Source organism: Lemur catta, chromosome 2 (genome assembly GCF_020740605.2).
Source record: "Lemur catta isolate mLemCat1 chromosome 2, mLemCat1.pri, whole genome shotgun sequence".
NCBI lineage: Eukaryota > Metazoa > Chordata > Mammalia > Primates > Lemuridae > Lemur > Lemur catta.
The window spans coordinates 33,110,618-33,125,286 of NC_059129.1; the positions used below are offsets into that span (position 1 = coordinate 33,110,618).

The 14,669-nt window shown below is 45.6% G+C and overlaps 1 protein-coding gene across 3 annotated transcripts in view; it reads right to left on the bottom strand.

Moving 5' to 3' along the window:
• Positions 1-14,669, bottom strand: part of CALN1 (calneuron 1) — a 444,631-nt gene that overhangs the window by 371,187 nt on the left and 58,775 nt on the right. The window contains exon 1 of one of the 3 annotated variants that reach the window (XM_045543182.1): positions 4,853-5,137. The exons of the other annotated variants lie outside the window; for them this stretch is intronic. The gene's annotated coding sequence lies outside the window, so the exon portion shown is untranslated. Of the gene's footprint in view, positions 1-4,852; positions 5,138-14,669 lie in introns of those variants that run through there. 3 annotated transcript variants of the gene reach the window in all.

Here is a 14,669-nt window from a genome sequence, read left to right on the forward strand (position 1 = left end):
CTTTGCACTGGCTGCTCCCACTGCCTGAAATTTCTTCCCCAAATCTTCCCCCGACTTCTCCCTTCATGTCATTTTGGTGTTGGCTCAAATACAGCTCCTCAGTGAGATCTTTCTTGACCACTTATCTGAAGTAACCCTCACCTTTGTCTCAATTATACCCTGTAATTTTATTTGTATATTTTTTATTGTGTCTTACGTCACTAGAATATGAGAGGAACATCACTAAGTCACCATTTTCCCCAGTACCTGAACCAGAGATACTCAATATACGTTGGTTGGATGAATGAAAGTGTTTTCAAGTATCCAGATTTGTGGGGCATGAGACAAAGTAACCTACTTACACAGGTCTTATTCACAGCGGCACAGACCCTTAATGAGACTTTTTAAAATAGGTCATCACCTTCTCCTACAGGCTGGTCACTGAGAGCTGCCCACAGCCCTGCCAGTGGGAAAACACACCAGTTATTTAGTCTTGGCCAGACTTTGCCTTTGCTTCCCCATCCTGTTACCTAAACCAGAAACCCAATGGTGACACTGTATTTTTTCCCTTTCTCCTACCCCCACACCAATTAATAAGTCCTGCCAGCTTTCCCTCCTATGGAGGACACGCCCAATATCTATGTCACTGTCTTTTGGCAGGATCATTCCAGTTTCCTTTCAGAAAACGACCTCTCCCCATCCAGATGGCCTTTTGGAAAACTATCCCCAGATATGGGGATCCAAAGCTATGCCATTCATATATGTCCTCTGAGCATTTTTGAAAGCAGCAGAATAATACAATAATAATGATGATGGAAATGCCTGGAGATCATTTACTTCCATAGCATCACCTGGGAGAAACCACAAGGCAATTCCTGCCACCAAGATCCCCTGGATTGCCTACTTCCTGCCTGTGCCAAGCCTGTTTCTTCAGGCATGCCCTCAATCCTGTGAGTTTCCATCAATACTGCTAATACATTCTCTGATTTGCTTTAGCTGTTAGCCAGAGTTAGTTTCTGTTGCTTGCAACCCAAGGACCCTAACTGACAATTCCCCTAAATGTTTGCTGAATCCATCCCTCCTCCTCCATACTCCCCACGATGGCCTTCTCATGTTTGCCCGGCTCTCAGTACCAGCCTCCTCACTAGAATGAAACCTCTGGTCTCTCACTACCAAATCCATTTTCCACACAGGCCCCAGCCAAATCTCACCATGCCCTAACGGAGAAATGCTGAACCCCTGGTTCTGACCAAAGGGCCCACCTACCATCCCAGTCTCTTCTCTTGTCCCTCCCTGTCTCAGCCCTTAATCTCCAAGAACTCCAAACTACAGCTGCTTCCTCATAGGCTCTATGTGTTTTTTTACCTTGCCCACCTTCTCTTCTGCACTGGAATATCCATTCAAAGCTGACCACTTCCTAATCATCCTTTAAACTCAGCCCAGACATCACCGTCATCCTAGCCTAGTGACCTTCCATCTCTGCTCACAAATGTGCAGCCATAACACACAGTCGTCCTCCCCCTAATCTGTGAATTTTCTAATGACGGCCACTGTGTCATCTTCATTCCTCGATCGGTACTGCATAATAGGCCCTGAATAAGTTTTTGTTAGATGTTAAATGATTAAAAACATAATTCGCTTTGAAAACCCCAGGTTAGGTGCCACAGTTGTGTTTTCATTTTCTTCCTTTCTAGCCACATTCAAATTGTGCATTCTGAGCAATCAGCCAGTGCTCTGCTAATCTTGAAGGAGGGTATCATGGCTTAGGAGTCAGTTTTAACAAGCACCAGAGGCTACTGCTGGCTCCACTGCCTACCGGTTCACAATCATGAAAGGACATTTCAGACACTCTGACTATATTAGCTTAAGCCTCAAGTGAAGGGCAAAGACGCTACCTATCCCATATCAACATGGGCACAGAAAGGGAAAGTGGAAAAAAAATCCTATCATCAAACCAGTCTGGGCTCAAACCTACACAGGGCTGCAGTGTGGGCTCGCGGGGGAAGGCAGGGTTTTGGTATGGAGTTCTGCCTCCTCCCAGACCGCTGCACAAGTCACAGCCCTTCTGTGCCCAAGTGTCTCCATCAGGAATGAGGACTGAGATGCTGAGGCTAGACTCACTCAGCAAACAGAGACAGGGCACCCACTATGTGACTCTAAACGAGGCACTGCGGGTCAAAGGTTACTAAAACACTTTTCCTATCATAAGGAAGCAGTCTGGAAAGAGCACTGCATGTAGAATCAGAAACCTCAGCTTAGAATCAAATCATAACCCTGCGTCTGACCTGCAAGCTACAAAGCCCCGGGAAAGTTATTGAACTTCCCTTAGCGTCAGTTTCCAAATATGAAAAACGAGGATTACACAAGCTCAAATGTGTGATAGTGTCTGCTACAAAAGTAAGGTCTCAGATATCTGAATTAAGAGGGTCTCCTCAGGCCTTAAATGTCCAAAGTTCCAGCATTCAGAATTTCTCTCATAATGAGAACTAGCGCCCCCTTCTGACACCCAGCCAGCACTGCACAGGCTGTCAGAACTGGAGAGCTTAGACACACCACTGCACACACAGCAACAGGCTCCCAGATGACCCTTGGGGCTGGCCACCAGGAGCACGCCGTCCCTGCGAAGGCCACTTGCTATGGAAAAGAAATTTCTAAATGGGAGCCCAACCCTTCCCAACAGTTAAGCACTGGTCAGAAGCCTCCCACTGGGAAGATAAATGTCGAACTCAACAAAGAACAGCTGCCACACATACCCCACCCTGTCCCAGTGCCCGCCCCCACCCCTTACAGAGAAAAGGGTGTCATGTGTCTGCATCAAGTCTTGCCCATCAGTTTCTCAACAGACCCAGCTGAATTAAATTATTTTCTTTCTAAAAAGCCCTAATCCTGCACCATCGCTGAAGGCCTGATTACTGGCAGTAGTTACTTTCAGAGTTCAAAGAAAGGTGACATTTTGGTGAATATTTCTAAAAGGATTTAGCTCTCCTCCAACAAAATATCCTAGGGATAGGATTTCCAAAGAGTTTTCTTTTCATTACTCTACTTGGATACACCCAGTAACCAACTTCAGTGTCGCAGACCAGCTTCTCAGTAAACATTCTTCTTCACGCAGCTACTGCCGTGAAAAACTCACACATCTGCAGTGAGCTCAGAAAGCAAAGCCACGCGACTGGGCTGCTGCAAACGCGGCCCGGGGGCACCCATGGGGCATTCACACACACACACACACACACACACCCCACAATTGCCTGAAGAACCAGCAAAGTTATGCAGCTCCTGGAGCCCAGAATGAATCCTAAACTGGGCGTGGTGACAGAGCTGCCGGCACAGGAGACGTCTGAAATGCCACCTAGACTTCAATCAAAGCCTCACACACACAGGTAGCAAATAAAAATCAGGGCCCACCCCACACAAATGAAATAAAAACCACCACCAAGCCAAAGAGGAGAGCTGGAGGCCGGCTTCGACGAGAGACATGTCCTATTCTAGCCTCAAGACAATTTCACACCAAATGGCTTTAAAATCCTTTCCAAAGCTCTGATGCCTGAATTGAAAAATAATTTATCTTTTTGACGGAAAGTCGGCGGTCAAAGCGGCAGTACGAGGATGCGAGTTCTTAGATGAGCACAAACGTGGCGTGTGTCTGGACACACAGGGCAGAAACCCACCCCTTCTTTCTGGGAAGGTCATCTCAACTCCGTGGCAGAGGCTGCTCTGGGTCACTCTAGAGTGTGGCTATTATCACCACTAAACAGACTTCACAGCCGCACACAACCGGCACTAAGCTGCTATTCCCGGAGCGCAGGAAAATCTTTTTTTGCGGAGAACAGGCTCAGGGCCTGGGGATGGCGCCCCAGTCTTGGCACCCAAGGAACTGCAGCCGCCGCTTGGCCCGGGAGCTGCGGGCTTCGACCCAAATGGAAGGAAGGTGCTTTCGGCACGCTGGGCTCGTCCAAGGGACGTGAGCAGTGGGGAAAAACGCTGGGGCGAGGGCCGGGTCGCACGTGGCCCGCGGGCGGGAGACAAGGCCATGTGCCCAAGCCCTCTGTGCACGCTCGGCACCCCCAGCCCGTCGGGGTGGGGCGCCCCTCGCTCGCCCTCGCCCCGAGGCCGGCCCAGAACTACCTGCTGCTGCCTGGGCGCCCTCAGGCCAAGTCTCAGGAAGTTCACTCCCCGCCGCGCTAGTCCGGGGAAGCTGGGCACCCGGGAAACCCAGCCTGCCCTGCAGAGCCAGAGCCCACCCCTGCCTGGGTGCCAAGCCCATCAACCTGCTTGGAGCCCAGGGTCCTGGGTCCACCGGGGCTGCGGGAGGCCTCCCCGGTGACCCCGTGCGCCCCAGGGCCCGCGAACCCGGGGCGGGTGGCGGCGAGAAGGGTGCGCGCCAGGAGGGCTAGCAGCCCGCGCGGGGGGCTGGAGGTGGAGGGAACCGTGCCTCCCGCCTCCCCCGATCGCCATGACTCCGGCTTCCCGAAGACCTGGATGCCGCCGGGCGCTCCCACCTGGGCTGCGGTGCAGCTCCCGGTCCCCTGCCCTCCCTGCCCACTGCCCGGGCGCCGCGTCTCGGCGACCGGCTCCCAGCCTGCAGCCCGCACAGCTCGGGACACCATTCCCCAGCCCCACGCCCCCGGGCGGGCGGCCACCGGCCAAGCCAGCCCAAGGCAGGCAAGGTGGCCCGCGCGGCCCCCAGCCCGCTCGGTGGGTGCCCCGTGCCGGGGCCAACAGGTACGGGAGGGGAGGCGTTGTCGGCCACTCGCCCGCCCACTCCGGACACGGGGGCCCGCGGCAGCCCTGGGGTTTGAGCACCGCGCAGAGGGGCGAGGACCGGGGAGGAGGCGCGGGCAGGGAGCTGCGGGCGGGCGGCGGCGGCACTCACCTCTCGCTGGGCCGGGGCCCCGCAGCCCGGCTGCCGAGGCGCCTCCGCGCGGCGCGGGGGGCTTCCTCCGAGGCCCGCAGGGAGGGGGCGGCGCGGAATGGAGGCGCCGAGCGGGCAGCGCTCAGCCTCTCGCTCACACCCCCAGCCGGCAGCCGCGTCCCCGCGCCGGCATCCTCGCTGCCGCCGGCTCCCTCGGCGCCCCCGGGCCGCTCCCCACGCGCGCGCCGGGGCCGGCGCGAGCCCCTCGTCGGCTCGGAGCGCGATCTGGGCGCGTGCCTCCCTGTCCTTGTCCTCTGCTCCCGTCTGGGGACGCGTGCCCCGCACCCCCGGCACCGCGCGCCGCTCTACCCCTCCCGCGCCCGCTGGCCGCGCGGGCTCAGCCCATGTGCGCGGCTGCCTCGCTGCGCCCCGGAGCCCAGTGGCCAAGGCCCCGCCGGAGTTGCGCGCCCCAGAAACTCCATGCAGCTCGGCCTCCTCCCGGCTCCTCCCCGGCGGGCCCCCCGGGGCCTTGCGATCGCCCGCAGCGCCGCGCCCGCTCTGCCTCCGCCCGCGCGAGCAGCCCGGCTGCAGGGCTCGCCTGGGCCGCCGGCGCCCCGGCTGCTGCGAGGGTCGGGACGCCCCCACCCCCACCCCTGCGCCTCCCCAATGGCTCCCTCGGTTTCCAGGCAGCGCAACCTGAGGAACGCCTCGGCGCGCGCGCACTCACACTCGCGCGCACACACACACACCGCACACACACGCACACACGCACCGCACACACAGGCAGACACGCGGGGGGCCAGCTGGAGCTTGGCAGACGGTGCTCCTTCCTCTCCTCCCCAAAGAAGCTGCCCACGTTAACTCCGGCAAACTGCTGTTCCTCGGTATTGGACAACTCACCCAAGCGCCCCCCACCGTAACTACTTATCCCAGGTGCCCACACCCTCGGGCCACAGTGACACCTGTGCCCAGGGGTAAGGCGGGGGCTGAGGTGGAGGCCGGTGGCTGAAACTGCGGAGAAAGAGGAGAAGGATTCCGCGTGGCCACCCTGTCCCCATCAAGGGAAGCACAGCTGCCGCAGGACATCCGGGCCAACCTCTGATCCCACGCCCCTGGAGCCTGAGAACACGTGGCGTGGCCCCCAGTTCTTCCAAGGTCGTGGAATGGATTTGATGAGGGAGAGAGGGCGCCTGGACACAGGTGTCGGCTAGAAATCTTGCAGACTGTCTGCAACCTGCCTCAGCGCTGACCTCTACGGAGTCCATACCCAGACAGACCCCTTTTCTCCCTGGCCCCACGCCTCAAGGGCAGCACCTTCGCTTCAGGTCTCCAGTAACCTTTCCTGCCCCCACCTGTCTGCCTCCCTTGTGCACAGAAGCTGACAGAATACACAGTACAACCAAGGTTCGTGTTGGCAAGAAAAAGAATCAAAACACCAAGATGGGTCTCAGGCTGTCCCACAGAGACACCCCTGCCAAGGGACAAGGAGCAACCCACTGGCTGGAGCAGGTTGGTCTCTCCTTTGCTGGGTCCCCACCCAGTTTCTTGCCCCTTCTGGGTGGCAGAAAGACCGCTCACCAGTCAGATGCCTCCAATTCCCAGAAATAAAGAAAAGATGTGTGTGAAGATTCTCACAGCAATCGGGAACAAAGGCAACGCCGCTATAAGCCTCTCTTCCAAACAGCTCAGTAATCACCTCTCTGCTGACCGGTTCAGCTGCCAAGGGAGTTCGGGCATTTTCGCTGCCGGCCAGCAGCACAGTCAGGGCCCCCTTTGGGCCTGTGCCTTCTGGCTTGTAGCCTGGGCGTGGGTTCTGAGTCCCCGACGCACTCATGGTGGGTACCACACCTTCGGCGTTTGGCATTTACTACCCTGTATTATTATCTTTCCTTGCACAGACCCCACCTCCCAGATTATCTTATAACCTTCTTGAGCCACTAGCTTTTATATACCTAGTATAGAGATGTACATGGAAGGTATTTGCAGGGATTTCCATAAAGGGTCACAGGTAGGTGAATAGAGTTGGTGGGGTCTCTGTGTGATCATCCCCTTAGTTTGGATGAAAGCTACATCTTCTAACAATCTATTATCTCTGTAAGCAATTGTTTTGTCACCTTCTGGATGACAACTGGGTTACCAAAGGCCCGTGGCATGTGTATATCACATGGAGTTCCTGGTAAAATGTAGGGGTCACCCACATAACCAGAGTGGGACACATCTGGCCAAAGTTCTCATTCTGCCCTCACTTACTGCCTGTGTGAATTTGGGCAAGTAGTTTGTTCTTGCTAAATATCACCATCCCCATCTGTAAAATGGGCAGAATCATAGGATCTACCCCATGAGGTTATTGTAACAGTTCCCTCAATGAACTCAGTTCTAGGCATTAAGTAAGTTTTTGACAAATATTGGCTGTTGTCATTATTAGCGAGTAGTTAACACATCAAAGACATTACCTTGGGTGGGGGACATCAAGGATCTTTTGCCCCAGGGCACTAAGTGCAAAGGACCTCAAGAACTAGAGAAGCAGAATGACACACTCCATTCACCGATTATGCCAACTATACTTCTTGGTCCTCACCAGCTGTGACCATTGTGAGGCATCCAGGGTAAGGGGGTTCAGGTTTACAAGCTTTGATACTCTTGCTCTTTTATTCAATATATGTAGTCAAATGTGTCAGCTCCTGCCTATGCAAATGACAAAGAAAATCTTTCACCAATTACAGAATGGAGGCTAAAGTCAACACAGAACAAAGTGAATGGGAGACACTTCCCTTTATATGCATTTGTGGCTGCATTTGGCAAAAGCACTCCCTCTAACCTAGAATAAGATGGGAAACAGCTAGGAGTAGACTTTGACTTCCTTCTACCACCTGCCTGTAGCTTTGGGACTCAGAGTGACACTAATCAGACACCTGGACAATTGCTACCTCACCAGTGGTAATCACTTTCTGAAGTGGCCAAAGTCATTCTCTCTGCTACCTCTTCCATTCTTCTATCTTTTCTTCTTTTATTTTACTGTCAATAAATACATTCACTTCAAGTTCCCAAAACAGCCAAGAGTAGAGGGTGATACAAGGGTCCACTGTACTCTGAATAGAAATAGGGAGAAATAGGAAAAAATCATTTGGGTAAGTATATGCTGGAGGGTAAAGTTTTTTATGTATTCTATCACAGTGGGGAATATAGAATGCATTGGATTCTTCACAGTACGCATGCTCCACTTTGTGGCTAGAGGTTTTGGAGTGGTTTGTTATGCAGCAACAGATAAACAGAACAAAATTTGGTATCTGGAAGCAGAGTGCTACTGTAACAGAAACTTACAACATTGGATCAGGCAATGGGTGAAAGCTTTCAAGTGCCTTGAAAGACTATTAATGAAAGTTGCAAGAGCCTCCAGAAGACTCTCAGAGAAGACATAAATAACACAGAGAATGAAAACTTATTAGAAGTGCTCTGGAGAGAAGAGCACCTGAGTCATGTCCTTGCAGAACAGTTAGCAAAACTGCTGCCTGAAATAATGTAGTATATGGAGAGGATACCTAACGAACTCTCGGATCTGACTAGGGCAATGTCCAAGTAGAAAATAGAAAGTGCCAGCTGAATTTTTCTAGGTGCCTATGATGAAAGATAAGCAGAAAAAGATTAATTGGAGAAGAAGCTATTCAGGTCTTTTTTTTAGTATAATTGGGAGGAAATAGAAAGGAACCAGGACTTGCTGGGTTAGAAAGGACTACTGCTTCCCATTGTGGTATCTCCAGACAAAATCTTTCAAATCCAAGGTAGTAAATTCTGGTCTCTGGATAAAGTCTAAGTCAAGGATGGGGCTGTAAGATTATCTAGTAAGGCCTCAGACATATTTAAGGGCATGCCTAAAACAGCTTCTAAGTATCTTAAAGACATTGTACCTCAGAAGCCTTGTGGGGGGCTAAAAATACAGACCTGCCTATTCTTAAAGAGGTTTGTGTTTCCCCCATAAAGGGTAACCTTTATGGGGAAAAAACAGGCTGCAAACATGCGTTGTCTCCTATAGGAAAGGAAGAATGACTCAAAGTGGAACCAAGAGCCCAAACGGTGAAGCTAAGAGCCACAGAGAATCATTCCCAAGAAGCAGAACTGGCCCCTAATGAAGAAACTGATGACATGAACTTCACCTGGGGTGGCTCATTCCTACCTGAATCTACTTTAGATGATGCAACCCAAGATCTCAAGCCTGAAACTGATGCCACAATGAAATGAGACTTTCTGAGGTCTGGGAATGTTTGTGGGTATTTTTCATGTTGGAAGTGGTCAATAATTCTTTACCAAAGGTGAATCTTTTACTATGGTGAGTTAAAGATGGCCATAAATTCTTCAACATTCGTCTCATCAAGAGTTGTAGGTCTCCATACATCTCCCTACCCTTGAATCTACACAGGATCCATGACTTCTTTAATAGATAAAGAAGTTATTTTGTGCAAGCTTCTAGGCCTAGGACTTAAGAAACGTGAAACTTCCATTTCCGCTCCTTTGGAACACTGTCTTAGAGCCCTGAGTCATATGAGAAGTCCAATTATCCTGAAGTCACCATGTTGTAAGGCAGCCCAAGCTAGCTATTATACATGGAGAGTTCTGTGAAGGGAGGGAGGGGGTAAAATAGAGATGAGGGGAGAGACAGAGAGGGATTGAGAGGGAAGGAGGGAGAGGGAGGTGCATCTGCCCTGCCCGCAGCTATTGGAGCCCCTACTGTAAGAATCTTCCCAGCTGAGGCCTCAGATATTGTAGAGCAGAAATAAGCCACCCCCACCCTGCTTTGTCTGAATTCCCAACCCGCAGAACTAGAAGAGGCAGTAATAAATTGTTTTTTTACATCACTTAGTTTTGGAGTGATCTGTTATGCAGCAATAAATAACCAGAATGATTTACTAACTTGGAAAGTTGTCAAAAAATATATTGTAGAGTGGGAAAAGCTAATTTCAAAACAACATGTATGACATTTTTGAAAAGGAAAACGTTGTATATGTTTTGCATGTACACATAATATATTTGCACAGAACAGAATTAAAATGTTATCTGTTAACTAACTCTGGAAAAGTAGGTTGGTTGGACTTCTACTTTTTAGGTATGTATTGTATGCATGTTCTTCAACAAAAATTTTTAATATTGGCTTCATTTTTTAAAATGAGAAAAAAATTCTACATAAATTTTATTTCAAAGCAATAAATATATAGTATACACTTACAAAAAGAAAAACACATCACTGCCTTATAAAAACAACTAAGCGTTTACTCCGCTACAGGATTATTAATAGAAAGCGGTTATATTGACACACATGCTGACTTTTTTTTGAAATTTCTAGAATAAAGAAAAATTTAGACAAGAAAAAAACAAGTTATCCACAAAAGAAAAAAAACAAGGTTGGTTTCAGAAGTATATACAACACCAGATAGCAGAATAAAAATGAGCCAATAAACTTAGAGTGCGAAATGGTCCCGTCCAGGGCTTACATATCGAGTTAGGATGTTATCATATATAAAAGAGAAAAATGTTTCCTAATGAAATGGGTAATTAGGTAATAGATGGCTTTTTTAACTATTCATGAAAAAGGTACTCAAAAACATATATTAACAACCAAAAAAAAAATGGCATCAAGATTAAGAACTCAAGAATGGGGCCAGGAACCAGAGAAGGGAAAGGGATTGGTGTGAACCTGATATTCTCTGCTACCTTTACATTAGCTGATTTCCGAGTAGCATTGGCTGAAATGCCAAAAAAAAGTAGTGTCTCTGAGGTTTTGAGAGCATCACATGCAGAGAAAGAAAACAGTCAGGTGCTACCAAGACAGCCAGGACTGGAGAGATTAAACTTCAAGGGAAAGGAAACCTTCGAAAAGTGGAAGAAGCATCATCCTGATCCACTTTCCCCTTAAAGGCATTTGCCTTTTTTGAAGCTGCCTGGGGTGAAAGGCAAAGAAAAGAAACCAAGCAGCAGCTAAGAAGCTAAAGGTGCAGGGGAATTCTCGGGAATTTCATAATGCCAACAGGACGAAAATTGCAGTCTAGAACCTACCAAGGAGGTGGGGCACTGACGAATACCCCAGGGTTTCAGCTGAAGCTCTTGAAAAACTACATGCATTAAGACAAAAGGCAAACCAAAAGCCTTTGGAGAATCAAAGCCAGCCTCAAATTCCCTCAATAATTGATTAGCAAAAAGTGATCTGCACCTACCCTGTCTGCCAGATGAAAATTAAAATCTCTCTGAGGGGAGAGAAAAACATGTAGAGTCACTACCATTTTTCAAATATAACATCTGGCATTTGATCAAAAATTAACAGGCATGCCAGGAGAAAGGACAAAATTAAGGAAAAACGAGAGGAAACAAACATAATTAAAAACATAGGTGATCCAGATATTGGAGTTATATAAAACAGATATTAAAACAGTTGTGATAAATTTTCAAGAAAATAAATGACAAGCTTAAGAAATATATAGAGCATAGTGAAAAGTCACACATGCAATTGAAATCTGAAAAGGAAAGGAGAGAAAGAATGGGCTGGATGCAATATTGGCTGAAAATTTTCTAAAACTGATGAAGATATTAAGCTACAGATTCAGGGAATTCTATGAACTCCAAGCAGGATATGTACCCCAAACAGTCACACAAAGGCAATCATAATTGCATTTCTAAAAACCAAAGGCAAAGTATTAAAAGCAGCCAGGCGCCCTCTCCTTCTTACACACATACACACACACACACACACACACACACCTTTCAAAGGAACAACAATTAACCTGACAGATGACTTCTCAACAAAAATGATAAAAGCTAGTAAAACTCACAATCCTTGGTATAATCTTTGGTGTGCTAAAAAAAAAAAAAATAACTATCCACCTAAATTCTGAAAAGAGTGAAAATACCCACTAAAAACAAAGCTGAGCAATTTTTGCTTCTAAGCCAGTTTCTTTCTAACTGTTAACAATTAGAAACTAAGCAAATACGCAACATAACTGTTTTCAGTAACCGGACAACAGACAGTGCGGGACTGTGATTCCTGTAAGGAAAGAAACAAACTAAGTGAGCCCTGCAATTGCCCAGCTACCTGCAGATATTTTCTGTGTCGGCGTAGAGGGAAAGGAAACCAAAGCAGAACACGGTGGTCTTACTGAATTGAGGAAACAGAGAGCAGAGTACACAGAGGATTACATAGCTGGGATTTGCTGGGCAGAGAACCAGAGAAAAGAGAACTATGCAGATAAAGAAATGGAAAATTTTTCATAGGGATTCCTTTAAATTCCTGGTTGATAACTAAGATGTGCATACAAAGGCAAAGAAGAGTTAGTGGAGTGTTGTAAATTGGACAATTTCTAGATCTAAGAAAGAACTGGAGAAACATTCAAATTCTGATGATGGTGAGTGAGAAAAGCCATTGAATACCTGGGGGATATAGTTGCACTGCCAGGTGGATTGCACCTTAGTAGTAGGACTAAACCAGCTCTAGAGTAAAGGCTATTCCAAGACTTGCCCCAACAAAGCTTAAAATGAAACATCAAATGGATCAAAGTCATTCTCAAATAATTTATCTGCCTAACCAAAAATACTTCAAAATTCTTTAAAGGACAAAAACAAAATCCAGAAACTTAACAACATAACATTCACTGTGTCCATTGAAACAGAAGCAGAAATAACAACAGTGATGGAATTAACAGACAGGGGTTTTCAAACAGCTATTATAAATATGTTCAAAGACTTAAAGGAAAATCTGAAGGTAATTAAAAAATGGAATGGAAATATTAAAAAGAAGAAAATAAAATTCTAGAGCTGAAAAAAGTATATTTAATATGAAAAAGTTATTTGAGGGCTTAACGTCAGATTAAATGTTATAGAAAAAGCATAAGTAAACTTGAAAACATAGTAGAAACTGAGGCAAAAAAAGAAAAATGACTAAAAAAAAAATGAAAGGAGCGTTGGTGACAAGTGGGATGATATCAAGCAACCTAACAAATGTTCGATTTTACTACCGAAAGTGTGTGTGTGTGTTTGTGTGTGTTGGGAAGTTTAGACAGAAAAAAGTATTTGAATAAATAGTAGCTAATATTTTCCAAATTTGATAAAAGTTATAAATACACAGATCCAAGTCACTCAATTTACACCAAGCAAGATAAATACAAGAAAAACCACATGAAGCAAATTTGATTATTTTTTTTGTAATCAAATTGCTGAAAAACAGTGATAAAGAGAAAACTCTTAAAGTATCCAGGGGGAAAAGACACTTTACATTAGGCGAATAAAGAGAAGAAATACTCCTAACTTCTTTTCAGAAATAATGCAAGCCAGAAGAAATGGAATATTTTTAAAATGCTGAAATAAAAAACAAAAATAAAAATTCCTAGAATTCTCCAATCAGCAAGATCTTCTCTAAATTTGAAGGTGAAATCATTTTTGAAATAAACAAAAAGTAAAGAAATTTATGACTGTCCGGCTGAAGTAAATGACAATAAAAACTCAGGAATGATAAATCCTGGGAACCATAACTATGTGAGTAATTATAAAAAGTTTGTCTTATTATTTTTTTACTGTCTTGAGAACGTAGCTGACTGTTTAAGATAAGAATACTGCCATTGAATTTATGAGATTGAGTAAAATGTATATGGCAACAATAGCACAGAGGGAGGGAGAAAATGGAAATTCACTGTTAAAAGGTAATTCATCCATGAAGCAGTAAATATTATTTGACATCAGACTGTGATATTTGAAGGTACATATTGGAAACCCTAGAGTACAAAGAGATATAGCAAATAGATCAATAAAGGAGATTAAATAGAATATTTAAAAAATAATTAGTACCAAAAAGGCATGATAAGGAAAAAGTGAACAAGGAAAAAATGGGACCAATAGAAAAGAAATGGCAAGATTGTAGATTTAAACCTGAACACATTGTGATTTGCATTCATTTAAAGAGTGTAAACCATTATCAAACAACTTGACCAAACTGAATTCATAAAGCACTACATTTACACAATCTTCTCAAGTACACTTGGAATGTACATAGAAGAAAGATCATATCTTGTGCCACAAAACAATTCTTAATAAATATTAAAGAATTTGAAATCATACAGAAAACTTTCTGTAATTTAATTCCATTCTGACAATGAAATTAAATTAGAAATCAATAATAAGAAGATACCTGGAAAATTCCCCAATATTTTAGTTAAAAAATATAGTTCTGCATGATGCATGTGTCAAAGAATAAATCACAAAGGACGCTTAAAAGTATTTTGAAGCATATGAAACGAAAGCACAAGGTACTGAAATTTGTGAGATCACCTAAAGCAGTGTTTACAGGGAAAATTATAGCTTGAAATTCTTATTTTAGAAAAAGATGAAAGGTTTGAAACCAATGTTCTAAGATTCCAACTTAAGAAGCTAGAAGAAGGTCAAATTAAATTGAAAGAAAATGGAAGGAAGGAAATAAAGATAGCAGGAATAAATGAACTAGAAAATGGATAAAGAAAAAAATCAATGAAAATATCAATAAAATTAATAAATCTCTAGCTAAACTGACTTTAAAATAAAGCAAAAACACAAATTACCAAGATCAAGCATGATAGAAGCATCACTATAGATCCTAAAGATATTAAAAAGAATAACAAAAGAATATGTAAAAAACTTTATGCCAAAAAATTGACAATTTAGACAAAATAGAAAAATTATTTGAAAAATACTAATTAACAACATAGATCCAATAAAATATAGAAAATATGAATAGCCTAAATGTTTTTTAAACATTTAATTGATAATGAATGACCTCCTGTCTCCCCAAAACATAAACAAATCACTCTGTGTCCAGATGGCTTTTCTGGTG